General features: G+C 34.4%; 1 long non-coding RNA gene across 1 annotated transcript in view; it reads right to left on the bottom strand.

Annotated features, from left to right (window-relative positions):
- LOC141419583 (uncharacterized) overlaps positions 1–22,244 on the bottom strand; it is a 315,071-nt gene that overhangs the window by 60,140 nt on the left and 232,687 nt on the right. The window contains exon 10 of the long non-coding RNA XR_012444226.1: positions 15,097–15,259. This is a non-coding gene — a long non-coding RNA (uncharacterized lncRNA). The remainder of the gene's footprint in view (positions 1–15,096; positions 15,260–22,244) is intronic.

The following is a 22,244-nucleotide window of genomic DNA, read 5'->3' as shown; positions in this document are numbered from 1 at the left end:
TACATGACCAAGAAAAATTTAATCAAGAGGATAAAAACCTCTCAAGCAAATTTATAACAAGTAATGAGATTGAAGTACTAATTTAATTCCAACTAAGAAGGATGCAGGACCAGTTGGATTCAGTATTGAATTCTACCAGAACTTTAAGGATAAAGAAATACTCATGCTCCTTAATCTATTCCATTAAATACAAAGGTGTGAATGGGTGAATGCTACAAATTCATTCTATGAAGCCAGTATTACCCTGAGGAAAAAAACTGTTAAAGACACACACACACACACACACACACACAATTATAGAACATTTTTCTTCATAAACATACACACAAAAATTAGCAATAAAATACTTTCAAATGAAACTTTACAACACATTATATAAAATCATAGGCCATGATCAATTTGGACTAATTCCAGGATGCAAAGATGATTCAACATAAACATAATCAATAAACATAATAGAGCACATAAACAGAATAAAGAATAAAAGTCACATGATCATCTCAATAGATGCAGAAAAAGACTTTACCAAAATTCAACATTCCTTTCATGATGAAAAAGCTAGTAACAGAAGGAAAGTACATTATACATAGACTCTGAAATAAAGGCTAAATCATAGCCAACATCATACTTAATGGAAAAAATTGAAAATAATTTTCCTTAATGTCAGGAATGAGAAAAAAGTGCCCACTCTCCTAACTCTTATTCAATATCATGCTTAAAATCTTAGCCAGAGTGAAAAGGCAAGAGAATTTGATTTCTTCCTTTCCTATTTGTATTTGATACAAAAAAGAAACAAAGTAAAGGAAGAAATCAAATTATTCCTATTTGCAGATATTATCCTATACTTAAAAGACACTAAGTGTTCACCAAAATCTGTCACATCTCATAAGCACTCTCAGCACAGTCATGTTATGCAAAACTAACATGCAAAAATGAGTAGTTTTTCTATATACTAATAATGAATGGGCTGAGAAATACATCAGGAAAACAACCCCATTCAAAACAACCTCGAAAGTTTGAGTATCCAGGAATAAACCTAGCAAATGAGAATAAAGACCACTGCAATGAAAACTATAATGCTGTGAAGAAAGAACTTGAAGAAGACACCCAAGATAGGCTTCTCATATTCATGGATTGGCCAAATTAATACTGTGAATTGTTATACTATTAAAAGAAATCTACATAGTGAATACAATTCCTATCAAAATCATACTACTACAAGATACATAGTAAACATAAATCTCATCAAAATCATGTTATTTTCACAGGAATAGAAAAATCAGTCCTAAAGTCTACATGAAAGCATAAAAGACCCTGAATATCCAAAGCAAACCTAAGCAAAAAGCAATACTGGAGGTTCCACAATATCAGACTAACAAAAAGAACATGGTACTGGCACAAAAAACAGACAAGTAGACCAATGGAATGAAATAGAAGACCCAAGAGTAAATACAATTCTATAGCAATCTGACTTTTGCAAGAGTGCCCAAAACATATTGGAAAAGAACCTGTTCAATAAGTGGTGCTGGGAAAACTAGTTAATCGCATGTAGAAGACTAAAACTAGACCTCTGTTTCTCTCTGTGTACAAAATCTATCCAAAATGGATCAAATATCTTAATGTAAAACTTGAAACTTTGAAATTACTGCAGCAAAACATAGGGAAAGTACTGAAAGAAATAAGCATAGGCAATTACTTCCTGAATAAGCCTTCAGTTGTCCAGGAATGAAGAGCAAGAATTGGCAATTGAGATTTCTTCAAACTATAAAGCTTCTGCACATGAAAGGAAACAATTACCAGAATGAAGATACAATCCACAGAATGGGAGAAAATCATTGCAAGCTATGCAATAGATAAATGATTAATATCAAAAATATATAAAGAGCTAATAGTTAAACATCAAAAGAACAAACAATCCAATGAATGAAAGGACAAATTCAAAAGACAGTTCTCAGAGGAAGTACAAGTGACTAATAAATACATAAAGAAATGTTCAACATCCTTAGTCATAAAGGAAAAGCAAATCAAAATGACACTGAGATTCTATTACTACCTTAGTAACAATGGCTATCATAAGAAACCAGACAATAACTAACTCTAGTAAGGATGTGGGGAAAAGCAAATACTTATATACTTTTGGTACAAATGCAAATTATTGCAATTACCACTGAAATCAGTATGAAGGTTCATCAAAAAACTGACAATATATCTACTTCATGACCCGGGTATACCACAGTTGGGCATATATACTTGAAATCATGTAAGTCGACATATAAGAGATACACCTGCACACCCAAGTTTATCACTACACTATTTACAATATGCAAGTTATTGAATCAGTATAAGTGGCTCATAATTAATGAATGGATTAGGAAGATGTCATGCAATATATGTACATATGCCTATATTTTGTCTTATATTTCCTGTATGTGTATATATAAATATATCTGTATTTCCTCTATATTATGTATATGTAGAACACAGTATTATTCAGTCATGAAGAAGATAAAATTATGTCATTTTCAGGAAATTGAATGAAAGTGGAGATTATCATGTGCAATGAAGTAAGCCAAGGTCAAAGAAAACAAATATCACATTTTAATCATATACGGAATCTAAACCTATAATTATAATAACAACATAATAATGGGACATTACTGTTAAAAGGGGAGGGAAAGGAAAGGTTACTGGGGGTGAACAGTATCAATGTATACATATATATATGTGTATGTGTGTATGAAAATAACATGATGAAACCCACTAAACACTGTTTTTAAAAGGGAGAGGAGAGGAGAGAGGTGGATTAATGCAGTACAATAACTAAATCAAAGTACACTGTACACATTTATAGAAGTATCACAATGAAAATCCTTTATACAATTAATGAATGGTAGGGGGAAGAAATGGCCCAAACCATGTATACACATATGAATAAATGTATAAACAATTAAGAAAATAAATAAAATTTTAAAAATTAAAACAAGAAAAAATAAAATAATAAAATGTTGGATCTCTCACAAAAGCATACTTTTGTAAAATATAAGAAAAGAATTAGTAGAACCGAAGACAATTTAAAGCAAAGATAAAGAATTCAAGGTCACAAATCACATTTGGATGTTACTGCAATATCAAGGTTATATAATAATTTGCAAATATTTGTCCTTAACTTGCATTTTTATTTTGCTTTAGAACAGAAAGCTCTCTATCACCATCCATGTTGTAGCACTGAAAAAAATGCACTTAATCACTGCATCTCAAGCTTTTACATACACATGAATCACCTGGAGATCTTGTTAACACGAAGATTCTAATAGTTCTGATGTTGAGCCTGAGATTTGGCATTTCTAGGAGAGATGCTACTTTCTTCTGTAGATCACAATTTTAACAAGTCATTAGAAGTCACAGAGAAAGCTCTCTGTGAGAAAAGATTGTGTATATCCATTTGCATAACTTTAGAGCCCATCACCAAGCCAGGCATATCTCATGTGCATATGAAATTCTTAAGTGTGTAAGAAGTTCCTTTGCATAGATCTATGAATCTTTTTTTTTTTTGGTTTGAAAAACAAATTCTATATCTTTTTGATTATCGATGCAGGAACTGTTGAAGAGATCCTTCATCATCTTTTTTCTACTTTCTAAACTGTGATAAATGGATGCTTTTACAAAGTACTTAAAATGAATTACTACAGGAGCTAAATTGAGAAATAATAAATATAAAATTCAAGTCCATTTTTTCATGTTGCAATAATGTCAAATTTCATGCATGGTGATTCTGTCACTTTCTCTACATATACAAAGCTACAATTCAAGATGAAAAAGTAGATATAAAATGGAGAAAAAGTTGAGACAGTGACATGAATCACAAACTTGGTAAAATGTCACACCTAGAAGATAATGTCTTACTTAAATTAGGACAATACTTCAGAATAGCTCTAATGGAGATTTGCCTCCAAGCTGCTCAGAACTTATTATACTCATGCCATTTCGAATGGATAATGGTTCACAAGTCAACCTCATCAATATGATCAACCTAATGAAAGGAGAAAACAACAAATACAAAACTCTAAAAAAGACCTGTTCAAGTAGTAGCACTTTAATATGCATTCAAAAGCAATAAATTATTTTCCTAACTTTTTTGGTGGTACTGGGATTTGAACTTAAGGCCTTACACTTGCTAGGTAGCCACTCCACTAACCCTTTTTTGTGCTGGATATTGTCCTAATTTAAGTAAGACATTATCTTCTAGGTGTGACATTTTACCAAGTTTGTGATTTAGGTCACTGTCTCAACTTTTTCTCTGTTTTATATCTACTTTTTCATAGCAAATTGTGACATGGTGATTTTAGCAAAAGCAGCTATGAAGTAGCTAATAAAAGAGTTTGTGTGTCTCCTGTAGCTTCAAATGATTCTGTCAAAATTTGATTTTGAAGAGTACCATATAAACGAACCTTTTCTTTGAATCCATAGCAAATGGTTTCAAAATGAAGTGGGAGAAGGGTTGATCAAAACACACTGTATTAAAGTAGAGATGTGAGAGCCCATCAGTGGTTTAAATGACAATTCCTGGTGCTTGCATACTTTCTGGAGGTGTTCTGTAAAAGCTCATTATACCTTTGATGTCACAGGACTTCTCCAGAATTTCTTGTATCTTTGAATCTTTCCTTACCAAGATTCATTGTAAACCCTGGGAACAATCAGGGTTATGGAATTATTATTGTGAGAAAAAATAGTTTTAGATTCCCTTAGCGAATAATAACTGATTTCCCTTCTTGTGTCTGGATTTTAAAATGGCATTTTAGGTACTTGTGACATTTATGCTTCCATTTTATGTGTTGTGTTTATGAAAATTACCAGTCAAGAGTACAATTCTTTCCTTTAACACTATATTTTCATAACTATGTACTACTTTAAGGAATGTCAGGTTTAATAATAACATAAACATATAAATTACCCCAACATGTAAGGCTTTTTTTAATATTGTTTTAAATCTGCCTTCTCTACTTGATGTAAGCTCCATGAGGGCAGTTTTTTCTCTTTTGGCTACCATTACATTCTCAAATGAAGAATAAGGTCCGGATTATAAAGATGCTTACAAAGTATCTATAGAATGAATTTTAAATTACTGCTTCAAACTGTGAACTTAAAATTATATACATAAGTAATTAGGTACCTATGCCAGCAGTATTGATGATAGAAAGATAGATTGATGATAGATAATAGATAGGTCAATAGATAGATAAACATAAAACCGATGAGATTTCTTTTCAATAATGCTGACCTTAAGCAACATTATTTAAAAACTAATTTAAAGAGAAAGCAGTTAATTCACTTTTAAAGAAATGCTTGAATTGAGTGTGCTGACACATGTCTGTGATTACAGCTACTCCACAGGCAGAGATGGAGAGAATCAAGTTTTTAGGTGAGCCTAGGTGAAGAATTAGCAAGACCTCTTCTCAACAAACAAGATGGGTATGGTCTCACATGCTTGCATTCATAGCTATGAGGGAGATATAGGTAGAAGAACCTGGTCTGAGAGAAACTCATGCAAAAATCATGAGACCCTATCTCAAAAATAGCTAAAGCAAAAATGGCTGGGGTTGTAGCTCAAGAGGTGCAGTACTAGCCTAGCAAACATAAGGCCCTGATTTCAAATGCCATTATCATCAAAATGAAAAAGTACAAATGTATAAATAATATCATAATGTTTCTTATTAAACATTGATGTTACTCATAGCTTAATATAACTATGAGTTTATTCTCAAATTGTATCATAATGTTATTTTTAATTTATTTATATTTTCTTTCTGTGTTTTTAGATTTATTGTGGTAAAATTGATATAGACAAAATTGCATACATTTAATGTACATATCTTGAGTCCGGACGTATCTTTACACCTGTGTTAACATCACCACAACCAATCTACTAAATATTTCTAACAACTTTAAATGTTTCCTTTTATTTTCCTTAGATAAGCACAAATGAACATGAGATCTATCTTTATAGCATATGTTAAGATACATAATATTGTATTGTTAATGTAGAATGGTGTAGACACTATGGTAAATGATGTGGAAGAATCTCACAAAAATTTTTAAATATAGAACTACATATGAATCAACAATCCCACTACCTGGTATATATCCTAAGGAAACAAAGTCAGTATGTCCAAAAGCTTATGTTCATTGCAATACTAGTCTCAATAGCTTCTATATGAAAAGAGCCCAATTATGCATGAGGAGAAGAATGAATAAAGAAAAACTGATATGGAGGAGATTAAATATGGATGAAAGAAGATGACCAGTCTCCACCACCTCCTACACAAAGAAGAAATAAAATAGCATGTTCAGAGCTGCATTTTGAGGTGACATTGGGAGAACACTGGAAATCAGCAATGAAGAGACTAGAACCTTGAAGATTCAGAAATCTGGAAGGATTAGCTAGAAAACACCCTTCACCTTCCTTCCCTGATATTACAATATCAGGCCCCCAAAAAGTCTTTCCAGCGGTCATGCCCATCTTTATGAGCTGGTAACATGAAGAAAAAGAAGAGAAGCAGCAGCCATGATAGGGAGAAAGCTACCAGGGAGTAGGGCAGCAGTAAAGGCCAGCAATCTGAGTGACCCAGACAAAATTGGCAAGTGTGAAAGGGACAGGCCAGTCAGTGGACAAAGTAAAACTGACAGTGGCTGATTGGGATTAGCTGGTGGAAAGACCACTCTAACTACAGTAGCCATAAACTTAGGGCCCTAAACCCTGTACCACTACCTTATTTGTCAGGGCCATGGGCCTCGGCCCAGAGGCTTAAACTCTATACCACTACCCTAGCTGCAAATACCAGCAAGGCCCAGAACAACTGGAGGAGCTTCTCTTGGCCTACCCATGTTTTCTGTCTGGATAGAGCATAAGAACCCCAGCCAGCTAGGAATTGATCCGTTTTCCTTAGAAGCTCTTGCAAAACATAGAATAGTATCTCTTTTCAGAGCACAAAAGGACATATGTAAAAATTTCTCTTGCTTGTTGTTGTGACTTCCCTTGAAGACCTTACTGCAGTTTGCTTGGGACATACTTTTCTTCTATTTGAGTACATATTAGGCGAATAATAGCCCACTTTTATTGAGGACTGTTTTAACCCTCAGTCTGTCAACTTGTTGGTCAAAGGAGCAAATAAGCATACTCTCACATAAACCAAAGATACCATAAAAGATGGACTTCTTGCTATCAAAAATACTATTGAAAAGTTGAGGGCAAGAAGGTGGAGAAGTAGGAGCTTTCTGCATCAAAACTTGAGAGTGAGAATTTGGATAATAAAGAGACTTCATACAGAAGTATCAAAGAGAAGAAGAGCATGGAATAACATGAGTGACAGGATATCTGAAAAATACAGAAAATCAAAATGACAACAGAGAAAGTTTGCTATGCCCAACCCAGCTACTCTAAGATAAAGAAAACTCAAAATGTCCACTCCAAGGTAAGCAAGGCAAGTGCCTCAGCAGACTGGCAGACTTAGCTCTGGGATAATATCTACTCTGCCATGCAAACCCTAACCCCAGTGCAGGGATATAACAAAACACAAATTTCTCCTGCATGAAAGGCTAGCTGCAGACTGTATAATCCTTCATTCCCCATGCCTCAGAGAACTGTTACAAGGTGTCGTCTCAAGAGAGAGTCTCCTGATTAAGTCTGAGGCACTTAGTGAGCTTCAAAACAAGAAGCAATCAAACCTCAGGGAGTCTTGAGATACCTGGTCTCAGAAAGGTTTTGACTTGCAGCTAGTTGAGAAGTTAAAGAGAGCTTGGGTAAAGAATTGGTGAATCTGCCTACTTGCCTATGGAAAATTTCCAAAACAAAGCACCTAACCTTTATTGACCAAGAGCTCAGATACCTGAAGCTCCTTGGGAACAGAGGAGTTTAGGGACTGAGCAATTCAGTGGACTTGAAAAGTCACATCCCAGAGAGTTCTAGGATTCCCTACCGTAGTGTCCATGAGAATTTACCACTAGATGCAAACTTAGTGAGGAAGAGGGGTAGATGTGGCAATCCAAAAGTCCCTAGCAGGAAAACAGCAAAATCACACTGAGGTCATCAGACCAGCCCAGTCCTACCACAGCAGCTCCATTGACTAAGGGAAATTTAAAAAACAAAACACTCTGAACCCCCACTAACTGAGAAATAACATTAGAGAACTGCAAACAAGGATAAGTAACAAGCTTCTTGTTTTGTTATTATATTATTGTTGTTCCTGGGATGCATTGTGACATTTAGAAAAGTGTTTACATATATCTTAGTTAATTCACCTTCCCCATGTTTCTCTATTATTCTCTTGCCTCCCATTGTTAGAATAGTTTCAATAGGTCTCATTTTTCCATTTTCATGCACAAGTACATAGTACTTCCACCATATTCACCTCCTGCACCTTTTCCTTATATCCTCCCCTGTCCCACTGGTCCAACCCATAGACAGGAACTTTTTTACCTTTCTGTCCTCATTTTTTGAAAAAAGACATTTTTTATTTGTTTAAGATATCAGTACAGAGATTCATTGTGTTATTTACATGTGTGTATGTATTGTATTCTAACTGAGTAAACCTAGGTATTTAAAAGGTTGCTGCCTGGGTAGACCCAGAGAGGACTAGGTTTTGACTGAGAAAATCTGAAAACCAGAAAAATGCCCGGAGGTTGGTGGCCATTCCCTTTTAAGCTACCTGTGCCCTACTTATAGAATGAGAGACCCCACACTTGCTCCTATCTCTCCAAATTTCAACAAGAAATCTCTCCCTTATCTATGGAGGCCATAAAGACCCAAAACAACTCAAAGGGCAAAGCTCTTAAGCAGAATTGGCATGGAAAGTGTCAGTCACATTGTCTCAGCTGCCCTCCCCTGAAGTTGCAACACCCTAAGCTAAAGGTGAAACTCTGCCCTCCTGAAGCTGTTATCATAACAACCAGGGCAAAAAATCAAGCTATTCCATGAACAAAGAAAGAAGCATGCTTTCATAGCATTTCTACAGTTGGCTATGGTCTGGTAATTTCCAACTTGTCATACATACTGTACTTGTCTTCCTTGTTTAAGTTTGTCTTTGGAGATATTATGGTGCCCTGGTTGTTACTGGGCATCTGGTCTTCTGGTCAATCTGATCCTTATGAAAAGAGTAGAATAATAGGGAAGGACAGATGCCATGAATACTACACTTTTCATAGACTATAAATTACGGTTTAAAGCCTAAAATCTTATCCCCACTTGGTCCCTGGGCTGACTCTTGTCTCATTCATAAGATATTTTTCCTCTTTATTTTTATTTTATTTATTTATTTATTTATTTTTGCAGTACTGGGGCTTGAAATCAGGGTCTTTACCTTAAGCCACTCCACCAGCCCTGTTTTGTGATGGGTATTTTTGTGATAGGGTCTGGAGAGTTATTTGCCCAGGCTGGCTTTGAACCATGGTCCTTCTAATCTCTGCTTCCTGAGTAACTAGGATTACAAGGGTGAGCCACCAGTGCCTGGCTCCTCTTTATTCTTAATGGGAAAAGGTAAAAAGTCTCTAACTTCTAGTAACTGCTACTTATTGATACAGAGACATTAACCCTTTGAAGAATGGACTTTTGAAAAATCTTAGCTAAAGTTTTTATATTTAAGGCAAATAAATTTTCTAAAAAGCATTCTATTGAGAAGTATAAGAAAAAAGTTCTCACATATTGTTTCCTGCATCTATTAGAAGGTCAGTTAACATAATAATATCACATTTGAAATATGAATGAAACAGAAATGCTAAGAAAGTTCTCAATTTCATTTTTGTGAAAAAAGTGGCAAAAGGAGATAGAGATATTCATGTGATAGGTGATTAATGTCCACAATATATAAAAAATACAAATTACACAAGAAATGAATAATCCAATTAACAATAGACAAATGAACAGAACAGAAATTCTAAAAGGAAATACAAATGGCTGACAAATACCTGAAAACATATTCAACATCTAACATCTTTAGCCAATAAAGCAAACATTGAGATTACATCTCACCCCAGTTACAATGGCTATCATCAAGGCACCAAGCTAAAAAACAAAAACAGGTGGTGAGGGAATAGGCATGGGGGGAAGAAATTCCCATACACTGTTGGTGTGAATTTAAATTAGTCTAGCCATTATGTGTGTATGGAAGTTTATGATAAAACTAAAATAAAACTACATATTATCTATCTATAACACTCCTGGAAATAGTACCCAAAGGAATACAAAGCAGTATTCAATAGAGATATTGGTATGCCCACATATATCATGACACTATTCACAATAGTCAAGTTATGAAATTGGCCTAGGTGTCCATCAGTGAATGATGAATAAAGAAAATATGAAAGACATTCAGTATTTACCCATAAATAAAAGTGATATCATGTCATTTCAGGAAAATGAATAGAACTGGAGATCATTATGGTAAATGAAACAAGCTTAAGTCAGAAAAATAAATATCACGTTTTCTCTATTACTAAAAAAATGCATGAAAGTAGAAGAGAGACTATTTGCAAAAAAGAAGGAGACCAGAGTGTGAGGTGAGGAAAAAAAGATAATGGTAATGTGGGGAAAAAAAGATAATGGTAATGTGGGGATGTATATGATCAAAGTTATATACATTTATGAAAATATCACAGGGCCAAAATCACCAAAATAGAGACAAAAAAAACAATGAAGAATCAACTAAACAAGAAGTTGGTTCCTTGGAAAGCTAAATAAGATTTATAAATCCCTAGAAAATCTTACTAAAATGAGGAAGGAAAAGTCTCAAATTAATAAAATCAGAAATAAAAAAGGGGAGATCTAAACAAACACCAACAAAATCCAGGAAATCATTAGGGATTATTTTGAAAATCTATAATTCAAGTAAACTGGAAAATATAGAAGAAATAGATAAATTTCTAGACATGTATGACCAACCAAAATTGAACCAAAATGTAAACCATCTATATAGATCAATAACAAGCAATGAAATTGAAGCAGCAATAAAGAGTCTCACAAAAAGTAAATCCAGGATGTGATATATTCACTGTTGAATTCTACCAGACACATGGAAGAACTAATACCAACACTCCTCAAACATTTCCCTGAAACAGAAAGGAAAGAAACACTGCCAAAATCATTCTATGAAGCCAGTATTACAGACGTACCAAAACCAGACAAGGACAAAACAAAAAAAGAATTACAGGCCAATCCCCTTAATGAGCTTAGATGTAAAAATTATTAATAAAATTCTGACGAGCTGAATTCAACAACATTTCATGATCAAGTAAATCAATTTCATTCCAGGGAAGTAGGGATGGTTCAATATATGCAAATCATTAAATATAATAGAGCATATTAACAGAAGCAAAGACAAAAAACACATGATCATTTCAATAGATGCAGAAAAAGCTTTCGTTAAAATTCAACATCCCTTCATGATAAAAACTCTGATGAAACTAGCTATAGATGGAATGTACCTCAACATAATAAAGGTCATATATAAAACAAACCTATAGCCAAAATCATACTAAATGGGAAAAAACAGAAACCATTTCCTCTAATGTAAGTAATGAAACTCTTATTCAGATAGTTGTGGAATCCCTAGCTGGAGCATTAAAACAGGAAGAAGAAATAAAAGGAATGCAAATAGGAAAGAAAGTTGTCAAACTATCCCTATTTGTAGATTATGTGATCTTACACATAAAAGACCTGGAAAACTCCACCCAAAATTTCCTAGGGAATATAAACACCTTTAGAAAACTGGCAAAATATAAAATCAACACATGAAAATCAGCAATTTTCTATATAGCAACAAGGAATAGACTTAGAATTTCAGAAAACAATTCCATATACAGTAGCTTCAAAGAAATAAAATGCCTATGAGTAAACTCAACAAAGGCAGCAAAAGGTCTCTACAATGAAAACTATAAACCACTGAAGAAAGATATCAAAGAAGACTACAGAAGATGGAATGTCTCCCATACTCATATGTCAGCAGAATCAATATTGTGAAAATGGCTATATTACATTTGCATGCAATCCCCATTAAAATTCCAATGACATCACAGAGATTGAAATATTCATGCTAAAGTTCATATGGAAGCACAAATACTGCAAATAGTCAAGGCAATCAGGAACAAAAAGAACAATCCTGGAGGTATCACAATACCCAATTTCAAACTATACTATAGAGCCAAAGCAACAAAAACAGCATGGCACTGGTACAAAAACAGACATGAAGACCAAGGAAACAGAATAGAAGACCAAGGTATGAATCCATGCAGCTACACTCGCCTTATTTTTGACAACGTACAATGGAGAAATGACACCCTCCTCTACAAAAGTTACTGGGAAAACTGGATATCTACATGCAAAAGAATAAAACTGTATCCATGTCTTTCACACTGTACAAATATCAACTGAAAGTGGATTAAAAACATTAATATATTACCTAAAACTTTGAAGCAAGGGTAGAAAAGGCCAGGGAATACATTGGAACTTATAGACAAGAGCAATAACTTTCTAAATAGAACACTGATGGAGCAACATCTAAGATAAAGGATTGACAAATGGCAATATGTGAAACTAAAAAGCTTCAACCCAACAAAAAAATGGTAACCAGATTGAAAAGATAGCCCACAGGATGGGAGAAAATCTTTATCGGTTATTCATCTGAAAAGGAATTAATAGCAAGAATATAAAAGGAGCACAAAAAAATTAACTCCCCAAAAATCAATGGTCCAATGAAGAAATGGGAAAGTGAACTGAATGGGACTTTTTCAAAAAAATTAGTCAAAATGGCCAAAACACATGAAGAAATGCTCAAAATCTTTGGCCATAATGGAAATGCAAATCAAAACCACATTCAGATTCCTCCTCACTACTCTTAGAATGGCTACTATCAAGAACACGAACAACAGCATATGTTGGGAAAGATTTAAGGAAAATAGAATCCTCATACACTGCTGGTTGGAAAGTAAATTAGTACAACCACTGTGGAACAGTATGGGATCTCCTCAAAAAACTAAACTAGAACTGCCATAGGATCCAGCAATTCCACTCCCAAGGATATTCCCAAAGGAATTCGAGTCAGGTTATAATAAAAGTACCTAAACTCATGTTTATTGCAGCATTATTCACAATAGCTAACTATGGAAAAGAGTCAAGATGCCCCGGTAGAGATTAATAGAGTAAGAGAATGTGGTACTTACATACAATGGAATTTTATTTAACCATAAAGAAGAATGAAATTTTGTCATTTGCAGGTATATGTATGGAACTAGAGAAATCATCCTAAGTAAAGTTAGCCAGGTTCAGAAGGCCAAAAGTCACATGTTTTCTCTCATATGTGAAATGAAGACCTATTAAAAATACAGCAGTATTATGACAAACAGGTCATGCACTAAAGGGAGTTCACATACAAGAGGGGGAGTGTAAAAGAAGGTGAATATGGTTGATGTACTCTCTATAAAAGAATAAATATAGAATTATTAAACTTGTTGAAGTCACCATAAAGAAGAGGGCTAAGGTAGAAAGAAGGAAAAGTGTGGAGATGAACCAATTTGGGTTGTATTATATATTAATATGGAAATGTCACAAAGAAACTCCCTGTGTAACTTAAACAAGCATAATGTCATTTTTTTGTTATTTACTAAATTGGAGAACAGGAAAGCAGTATAGGTCCTGCCTGGGAGGTTTGGTACCATGGGAGGGGGAGGATTTGGGGAAACAGCATGGAAAAATGAACATAGTATGAATACTATGTGCACATGTATGTAAATGGAAAAATAATACCTGTTGAAATTATTCCAGGAATGGTGGGAGGGTTGATAAAGGAGAATGATGGAGGTTGCAAATTCAAGTATATTTGATATATTGTAAGAACATTTGTAATTGCACAAAATGATTAAAAAAAAGGAAGAAGAATGAAATGTTGTCATTTGCAGATAAATGGATGGCACTGGAGAACATCATCTTAAGTGAACTTAGCCAGGTTCAGTAAAACAAAGGGGACATATTTTATCTTATATGTGGAATATAGTCCCAATGTGAATAAAAGCAATATTACATACAAATAGCAATACATATATAACATGTATCCAAAAGTGCGAATGGTAGAGGAGACCAAGGGAGAAGGAAAACAAGAAAAGAAAGATAGTGAATAATAATGAAGTTCATCACATCTGTGTAAGAAGAACAAGATGCAAGGAAAAGCACTGAAAACTGTTAAAGAAAACAGAGCATAGAGTGGAAAGGGCGAGGAAATGCAGTGGAGAGAGTTTGCATTGACTTAAGTACAATGAATGTATAGGTAAAATGTACAGGCAAAAATCCCATGAATAACGAACAGACACTTAAACAACAAAGGACAAGAATGAAAAACAGGCCATGCTACGGGGAGGTCACTAATGGGAGAGGAAATGTAAAAGAAGGAAGTAAATCAGATGAATATGTTTGATATACTTTCTATACAAGGATGAATATAGAATGTGTAAATCTATTGAAATCGCCATAAGAAATGAACTAAGGTAGAAAGGAAAAAAATAGAGGGAATGAACCAATTTGGGTTATAACATATATGCATGGAAATTTCTTAATTAAAATCTCTGTGTAGCTATCTTAAACCAACAAAAATGTCTCTTTTCAAAAATGGAGGACAGAAAGGTAAAACAATTCTTATCTGGGATTTGTTACTGGTAGGAGGGAGAGGATGTAATGAAAGGGTATAGACAGGTGAATATGGTGGAAATATGTATTCATGTATGAAAATAGAAAAATGAGAACAATTAAAATTATTCTAGGAATTGAGGGCAGGATAAAAAGGAGAATAATGAAAGGGGTGAGGGTGAATTAACTATGATAAGCACTTTTCTAAATGTCACAGCATACTCCCAGTATAACAATAATATAATAATAAAAAATGAAAATATAAAACCATCTACAAGGCTGGAGATCTGCAGCAACCCAAGAAGGAGAACCATGGATAGTCTGGCAGACCAAGTTCATGCCTTTTGGTCTTTGAAACCAAAGAAGGCATGAGACAAGGGTGAGAGGTATAAGGGCAAGTAAAACAAGAGGGCTGGGTTAGCATTGAGACTTACTTGTCACAGTGACTTCAGAGAAATGGAAATCCGGCCAGCTTCTCAGCCAATGGTAGAAATGTAAAGATCATGTTTGGAGTCCCAGTGCCTAACAGATCTCATTCTGAGTTCAATTTCCACTGTCCCATCTGAGCCATAAGAAATGCCAAATTCAGGTTTTTCACTGTGGAAAGAATAGAAATGAGGCTGTGCTGCTCATTGCAAAGAAGCAAAACTTTAATTGTGGAGGGGCCTTTAGCTAACGAGAAATGAGATAGTACTGATTGATAGATAAATCAGGTTGCTCCCTGAACAAAAGAAGGAACAACACTTATCGTGATTCTTGGGTGAGCTAGGGTCTTAGAATTTACCATAGTCATTAATGTGTCATTTTTAAGAATATTCTTTTTTGTGTAAGGTACAAATTAGTGGCACTTTGTCCACAGAGACATCATGGTACCACCCTGGTTGTTATGGTTCTCTGGCCTTCTGATCAATCTGGTCATTGCAGTAAGAGTAAAAGGGTCATGAAAGAATAATATCATGAATATCATACTTTTAATTGTTAATAGGTTATAGTTTACAGAATAAGTCCTGAGAGCTTATTTTCACTTTGTCTATGTGATGGTCCCTGTTTCAAAGGGTTTTGCCAGATTTTTATTGATTTTTGTCAGTGTCTGAACTAAAAGAAAATGCCTTCATGGTTTTTCTCCATCCCCCAAACCAAACCACCAACCTACATCTGCCTTTGGCATCTGTTACTGATAGGGCTAGAAGGGAACATCCTAGACATACTGAGTCCACTGAATCAACCATCAACCTGCCCTCACATGTGTGAGGCCAAAGAGGGCCAAGAAGAACTTTGCTCAGTACCCACACCATTCCCACTCCCGGATATGTACCAAGCTGAAAGAGTTGAAAATGGACTGTGGCTCTAGCAGATATATCCAGTGTACATGGCCGAAGAGGACTGACAAGATATTTGCCCAGCCTTAGCCACATTCCCCCTCCCTGAGCATACACTGTCAATTGAGTAGCAAAAAGAGACACCACAATTCCTGCTACCACTCCACCTACACTGTTCCTGCCCTGCCTTGCTCTAAACTATATTAGCATACACACTGTACTAAAAATTTGGTGTAAGTACCACAAAGGTGGTGCTTTGGTTCCTGTCACCTCCTCCCTTGTAGCATCTGACTGATTACAGGACAAGTGCTTAAGACTTCTCACAACTGTAGGGCTTCAAGTTCCAAACGCCCAAGCTAGTAGTAGAGTTAGTATCAGGAATGCCTCAAGAAACCCTAATCCCCTGATAGGAGCTACTACTTCCAGTGTAGGAATAGTGAAAATCCCACATGCACTTCTGTCTGCATTTCACCTTCCTTATGTTCTTGAGTCTCCTAGAACATGCATGGTTGACAGAGATAGTGAGTTTGTCCGGTTCTGCTAGGGTTCACACTGTACACAATATCATAATAGCAAAAGATGTAATAGAGAGCTAAATTCTGGTGGCTCATGCCTGTAATCCTAGCTATCTTGGAAGTTAAAATGAGTAAGATTGTTGTTGGAGACCAGCCCAGGAAAATAGTTTGTAAGATCCCATCTCCAAAACAATCAGAGCAAAATGGGCTGGAGGTGTGGCACAAGTAGTAAATACCTGCTTGCAAGTGTGAAGCCCTAAATTCAAACCTCAATTCCACCAGAAAAAAAGATGTTATAGGGAGATTAAATTATGGCACTCAGCTAAAAACAAAACCAATATTGCATAACTAACACCTCAAAGCACATTTTAGCAGCTTAATAAGAAGTTCGCCTTGTAAAAATGGTAGCAGTAACTCATTTGCCAGATGAGGAAGGCTTGACGTACAAGAATAAGAAATATTTATCAACAAATCCCAAATAGATTAATATCCATGAAACATCTGCTAAAAAATTTTAAAGAAGTACTATGAGAAGGCTCAATAATTTCTAAACCAAAATAGATGAATAGACACATCAAAATAGGAAAAAAATGCAAAAGACAAAAGAGAAATTCAGACAGAGGTAAACATTTCAAAAAAGCAAGCAAACAAATACTGGAATTGAAGAAATCAGGAAGTCAAATACAAAAAGAATTTTTTAAAATATTTGATACGTAGTAAGAACTTGCATAAATGCTGCAATGTACCCCCACCAATCACAACAATAAAGGAAAAAAAAGGAAAAGCATAATAGTTTCTTTTTTGCTCATAATTTTTTGAGTGCCAAAATTGTATCATAGAACATTGGAATTTAAAATAAATAATATTGACACCCAGAGACAAAAAAACAAATAAAAATGGATTTGGAAGTCTAAGCAATAGACTATATCAAGTAGTTGACAGATTCTCTGCATTAAAATACTGGTTTTTGAAATATCCCTTTCATTTAAAAAATGTAAGATAGTATGAAGAGCATATTCTACTCTATTGTGGCACCACTGAATAAAAATTTTCTACATTTTCAGGATGCTCATAGTTGGTAGAAAAATGTGAGGTCAAAAAAAAAACTTCTTCAATGAAATAGTAGCAGAAACCTTACCTAATTTGGGGAAGAATGTGGACATCTGTGTATAGGTTTAACAGACTACAAGTAGGCATGACAAGAAAAGACCTTCCATGTGGTTTCTTATTGTCCAACTTTCAAAAATGCAAGATAAAGGGAAAATTCTGAAATATGCAAGCAAAAGTCACCAAATCACAATTAAAGTTATCCCTATAACATTCTCAGCAGATTTCTCACCATGATTCAGGAGGAAATGGAGAAAAATATTTCAAGACCTGAAACTAAATATCTGTCACTTGAGAATACTATACCTACCAAAACTATCCTTCAGAAACAGAGAAATAAAGATACAAAACAGGCCAAAATTTGCGAATTCATAAACACCAGACTAGCCTTACAAAAGACATTTATGTGGAATTCTACATCCAGAATTGAAAGAAAGATCATTCTGAGTGAGGTTAGCCAGGCTCAGAAGACAAAAAATTGTTTGTTCTCCCTCATATGCAGTCTTTAGATCTAGGGCAAATACAGTAATGTGGTTGGACTTGAATCACACGACAAAGGGAGAGCACATACGGGAGATTTGGTAATAGGTAGAAAACCCAAAACATGAAAGCATTTGATGTCCCCCCTCTAGAGGAACTAATACAGAAACCTTAAAGTGACAGAGGTCAACATGAGAAGGGGATCAGGAACCAGTGTAAAGATCAGTTAGAGATGAATCAACTTGGGTTGTAACACATTTGTACATGAAAGCAATTCTAGGAATCTCTCTGTATAGCTATCCTTATCTCAACTAGCAAAAGCGCTTTGTCTTTCTAATTATTGCTTATGTCTTCTCTTCAACAAAATTAGAGATAAGTGCAGAACAGGTTCTGCCTGGAAGCAAGGGGAAGAGAGGTGGAGAGGGTGGGGGAGGAGGGAGGGGGGGAAGAAATGACCCAATGTACACACATATGAATAAATGAATAAAAAAAGATAGCAACATCATAAAAACATGCAAAAATACAATCCCTCATTACAAGAATAGATACAAAAAAGAGAAGTACAAAGTAATCAAGCATTATTAGTACAGTAAATCATCACACAACAAATGTAATCAAGAGAGAAAGAACAAAGAATATTCAAACCTGGGTGCAACACAAAAGTGCAGGAATAAGACCCTACCTATCAATAACAGGATATTAATAAACTAACAAGAAGGCAAAATAGGTCCTGTGGGGTTTGGTACCAGTGGAAGGGGGGAGGATATGGGGAAAGGGTGTAGGAAGGTGAATATGATAGAAATATTTTGTACACATTTATGTAAATGGAAAAATGAGACTTGTTGAAACTATTCCAGGACTTGGCGGGGAGGTAAAGGAGAATAATGGAGGGGGTGAATTCAACCATTTTATATTGTAAGAAGTTTTGTAAAAGTCACAATGTGCCCCTGTTACAATAATAAAAAAATGTAAAAAAAGATTCCAACTGGCTAAATGGATAAAACCATTTCCATGCTACCTTTGAGAAACTCACTTCACCAGTAAAGACAAATGCAAAATGAAAGTGAAAGGATGAAAAAGGACATTTTAAGGAAATGGAAACCTAAAGTGAGTACAAGTACCTATACATGTGACAAAATAGACTTCAAGACAAAAAATTAAGAAGAGTTAATGATTATTATATAATGACTAACAGGTCAATTCAATAAGAATATATAACAATTACAAATCTATATGTGCTTAATGTTGGAGCACCTAATTTCATAAAACATTATTACACCTAAAGAGAGAATTAGGCTTCAACACAATAATATTGGAGGACCTCAATATGCATTTCATTGGTGTATTGATCATCCCGGGGGAGAAACACCAAGTAAACAAAAGATTTAATTATAACACAGATTAAAAGACTTAAAAATATTTACAGAACAGTCTATCCAACAGTTGTACAACAGACAATTATTTTTTATCACTCCATGGAACTTTCTGTAGAATAGATCATATATTTAGCTGCCAAACAAGACTTAGCAAAATCAAACAAATTTAAATCATATTAGGCAACTTTTCTGATCACAATGGAATAAAACTAGAAGTGAATAACCAAATTCAATTTTGATATATTTGATATATTGTAAGAACTTTTTAAAATAAGACAATGTATCCCCAGCACAACAATAAAAAAACAAAAAAGAAGAAATTTATAAACATTTAGGGGTTAATCTACACAATTTTGAGTGAACCATGGGTCACTGAATATAGCAAATATTTTGTGAAACAAATGAAAATATAAAGACCACATAACAAAATTTATGGATTACAGCAAAAACAGTTACTAAGAAGGAAATTAATAGGAATAGTGCCTAAAGAAAAAAGAAAAATATTTCAAATTTAAAAGAAAACCAATGATGCATCTCAAGGACATTGAAAAGAATAATCAAGCCAAACCCAAAACTAGCAGATGGAAAACAGAGTATAGCAAAAATAAATGAAACAAAAAAATTTTAATTATACAAAGATAGTTGCAACAGTTGTTTGTTTAAATAGATAAACTAAACAAGAAAAATTGAGAAGCTCTAAAAAAATAAAAATATTAAAAGAGATATTACAACTGATTCCACAGAAGTGCAAGTTATTCTTAGGGATTATTATGAAAACCCATATGCCAACAAATTGGAAAACCCTAGAAGATATGGAAAAATTTCTGCATACATATGACCTTCTAAAATCAAACCATGAGTATACATAAAACCTGAATAGACAAGCACCAAGTGATAAGATTGACCAAATAATAAAAGTCACTCAACAAAAAACAGACCAGGATCTGAAGACTGCACTGCTGAATCTTAACCAAACCTTTAAAGAACTGATATGAATTTTTCCTAGTACTCCAAAGAGTCGGAAGAGAACCCCTCCAAATTCGTTCCATGAGGCCAGCATTATGCTGTTACCAAAATCAGACAAGGTCACAAAGAAAGAAAACTAACAATATCACTGATAAACCTAGATGTATGCATTCTCAACAAAACAGTAGCAAATCAAATTCAACAGCAACTTCAAAAGAACATCCATTATATTCAAGGTGGTTTCACCCCAGGTATGCAAGGATTTCTCAGCATAGACATAACAATAAGCAAAATACATCACATAAACAGAATAAAGGATAAAAACTATATGATCATTGCAGTAGATACAGAAGTATTTTATAAAATTTAACATTGATTCATTATAAAAATCCCTGAACAAATTAGGTAAAGGATTATACCTCACCCTACTAAAAGTAGTTTATATATGGCAAATCTCTAGCAAAAACGTGGAAACAGTACTTTTTTTCATCCTTTATTGTTGTGATGGATGGAGGTACATTGTGGCATTTATACAGATTCTCACAAATTATGAAATACATCATGCATGAACTCACTTCATCAACTGTTGTCCTTAATCCCTCCCACCCCAATTCTTGGAGCCATTTTAACAGGTATCATTTTTGCATTTACTCACATGTGTACACGTTTTTTGCACTCTATTCACGCTCCTACCCCCTTTCCCCAACACCTCCCTCTTCCCATTGATCCCAGCACTCCCTCCTGGGCAGGACTTGTTCTGTCCTCCTGTTCTCTGATTTTGTAGAAGAAAAAAGAAAAAAGATAAAACAACAACAACAAAATGACATTTTAGCTTGTTTTAGATAAAAACAGCTACACAGGGCGTTTCCTTGTAATATTTCCATGTATGTATGTATTATAAACCCAACTGGTTTATCTCCTCTAATTTTCTTCATTCTACCTTAGTCCCTCTCTTATGGTAGTTTCAGTCAGTTTAAGATTTCTATATTCATTCTTGTATAGGGAATATATCAACCCTATTCAAGTTCTTAGTTTCACTACCCCTCCCATGCCTGATCTCCCCTTAGTGTGACCACTGTTTCATAATATTGTTGCCTTTTTGTTAGGTCTGGAGAACATAATCTTACATGAAGTTAGCCAGACTCAGAAGGCCAAAAGCCATGTGTTCTCTATCATACATTGAATATAGAAACATTTCTTTTAAGTTCAAGAACAAGACAAGGGTGTTCACACCCACTACTCTTATTTAGAATCATACTAAAAATTTCAGCAAGAGCAATCAAACACAAGAAAGTAACAAAATGCAGATAAATATGAAGGGAAGAAGTCAAATTATCCCTGTTTGGAGATGATATGATTCTATACACAGAAAAACCTGAAGATTCTACCAAAGACAATTAGAACTGATGAATGAATTCAGTGAAATAGCAAGAAACAAAATCAACAAACAAAATGTTAGTTTTTCTACAAAAAATAAGAAATATTTTGAGAAAGAAATGATGAAAACTATCTCATTCATAATAACTATAAAAACAAAATACATAGCAATGAACTTATACAAATAAGGGAAAAGCATTCACAAAATTACAAAACACTGAAGAAATTGAAAACACAAAAAGTGGCAAGTCCTCTCATTTTCATGGATTGTAATAACTGGCATTTAAAAAATCTCCATACTACTCAAAGCCATCTACAGATTCAATGCAATACACTTTAAAATACCAATGGCATTCTTCACATAAGTACAATAAATAATCTTAAAATTCAGGATGCACAAAAGAACCATATAACCAAAGCAATCTTGACTAAAAAGAGGAAA

The sequence above is a fragment of the Castor canadensis genome, chromosome X (genome assembly GCF_047511655.1).
Source record: "Castor canadensis chromosome X, mCasCan1.hap1v2, whole genome shotgun sequence".
In the NCBI taxonomy this organism is placed as follows: Eukaryota; Metazoa; Chordata; class Mammalia; order Rodentia; family Castoridae; genus Castor; species Castor canadensis.
Note: the sequence above shows the minus strand (reverse complement) of the source record. Positions and strands in the feature narration are given on the sequence as shown.